This window comes from Arachis ipaensis, chromosome B4, assembly GCF_059453495.1.
Source record: "Arachis ipaensis isolate K30076 ecotype BB chromosome B4, ASM5945349v1, whole genome shotgun sequence".
Lineage (NCBI taxonomy): Eukaryota > Viridiplantae > Streptophyta > Magnoliopsida > Fabales > Fabaceae > Arachis > Arachis ipaensis.
The window spans coordinates 136,136,189-136,138,702 of record NC_142439.1 but is presented as its reverse complement, the minus strand read 5'-3'; positions in this window follow the sequence as shown (position 1 = coordinate 136,138,702).

Below are 2,514 nucleotides of genomic sequence, written 5' to 3'. Positions count from 1 at the left end.
CATAGTTGGATCTAATTAAAAATATTTTTCTAGTTAATTTCAAATAAGAAATCGATCAAAATAATAATATTTTGGATTTGAATTTTTTAATCATATTTTTAACAAATTAGGCAGACTAAATTGAATTTTGCATATATTATTTTAAAGTTAATTTGATTAATCTAATTGGATCCAAAGTAGAGGAGTTATTTATATCTTAGTTGTTAATAACCAAATAATCAAATAAACACACATTTGTTATTAACTTATTATGAGTTGAAAATTTTCTCCACATAACAAGAATAAAAACTATCAACCAAGTACCTTTTTTTTTTTTTTTCATAATTTTAATTTTGATATTCTCTTGCATCAAACTGAAAGAATGGTCCACAGTTATAGGACCCACCACACCTAGTTCTTATCTACATCTACCTTTAATTTAATAACACTTCCTGGATACTTTAAGTATTGCTATTCTTTTACAAATTTAACCAAAATCCCACTGTATTTGTTATAGAAGAATATTAAATTGTTATCAGAATTTATTATTTTTTATTATTAATTAGTTATTAATATTTATAAATATAAACTAAAATATATTATTAAATTATTAGATTAAAAAAATTGAATTAATAATTAAAATAATGATTAAAAATAATAAATTTTAATTACTTTCTAATATTTTTTATTATAATAATATTGTTATTATATATAATTTTGGGTATAAAATATTCACAGTTACTTAATCTCCTAACAAAAATAATTTTCATATTATTATTATTATTATTAATTATGGAAATTTAAATTATTCAACAACCTACTGATCTTCTAAGATCTTTTATTACTATTATTTTTTTGCCTTAATTAAATGCCCCAGCCGCTAGTAGGTACTAAACTAAACTAAGTAATTTATATGAATATATAATTACAATAATATTAAAAGTTTAATATTTTATATCCAACAACATATCAAAGACATGATTTAAAAAAATGATATAAGTGAAAGTAATCAAAGAAGAGTTAGGAATCATATTGTATAAGAAACACTAACTGGCACACCACAAAACAACAAAGAAAACGCCTTTTGTATAATCCATACGGTGCATTATGCTGAATAAATGCCTTTTTATTTTAAGAACTTTTTTTTTTCTTTTCTTTTTTGTTTTGGGTGACTTTGTCAGAACACACTATAGAATAAAATATAAAGATTCTAAAGATCATTGGTTGCTTTCTATTTTGCATTGTGACAGAAGAGCAAGTGTTCATTTAATTTGTATAATTCACTGTTTATTTAATGCACGAGACCACAATTTTCTTGCTCAATCTTATCGTACATTCTTAGCCTAAAAGAAAGCTCTAAAAGTATTATTCGTATTGGCAAAGCCATAATTAATGTTGGTTCACAAATTAGGCAGTTTCATAATAATCATATCAAGCAATTTTAATTTGCCACGTTTTAGAAATTATGAAGAGACTAATTAATAATGTGAGGAAGATTATAGTTTAAGGCTTTAAGTCAAGTAGCTATATTGTGAAAGAGGTTTTAGTTATACCTTGTTAGAAATTATTTTGTCAAATCCATTTACTGGAAGTAAATGTCCAGTAAATGAAATAAAGTTACAGAACTCACATTCATTCAAGAATATGCCAAATTATTTGAAGTTTAGAACAATTTTATTTAAGCAATTTTGACTATTTTTTACATTAAATAGTAGTTTTTAATACTTCATCAATGAAACAAAATTGCACAATCAATTATGCATCGTATATCTATATTTTTTATTTTTTTTCAATTTATAAAGATGCATGTATTCTTCTATTATTAGAGATAATTTTAATATGAACTAAATTTTTACAATGATTCTTAAAATTTACGATTTTTATTATTTTAATTTTTTAAATTTAAAATTCGTTATATTAGTCTCTTAAATCTAATTTCAGGCACTATATTTATTTTTATATTTTTTTTTATGTTGAGTTGAGTAGTGAAATAGTTTTGATTTTTCATGCGAGACATAAAACTAAATAATGTTGTTTCATTTTAGTATTTGAATAAGATAAAAACGAGGTCATTTAAAAAAATAAAGAGAGATAAAATGATTTGTACGTCGTATAAAACTTTTCTTCGTCTTTTCGTTTTTACCTTGTTTAAGCACTTAAATGAAATAATGTCGTTTAATTTTATATCCAACGTTATAAGTCAGAAACAACTCAACACTCTATTTGCTAATTCAATGCTAAAAAAAATTTCAAAAATCAATATATTGCATAGAATTAGATCCCAAAAATTAATATAATAAATTTTTATTTAAAGAACTAAAATGGTATAATCGCAAATCCGAAGGAATGCTTTGAAAATTTAATCTCCTATCATAGCTTGCCAAACTTTTCATGCAGATAGTTCAAAATTGAAACCACTAGTTTAAGGGAAGTAACATTTACTTTTTTTTTATTTAAATTAAATAATTATATAATTTACAAAAATATATAAATATAAAATAATTACTTAAATACACAGCGTACCATATTTCGGAT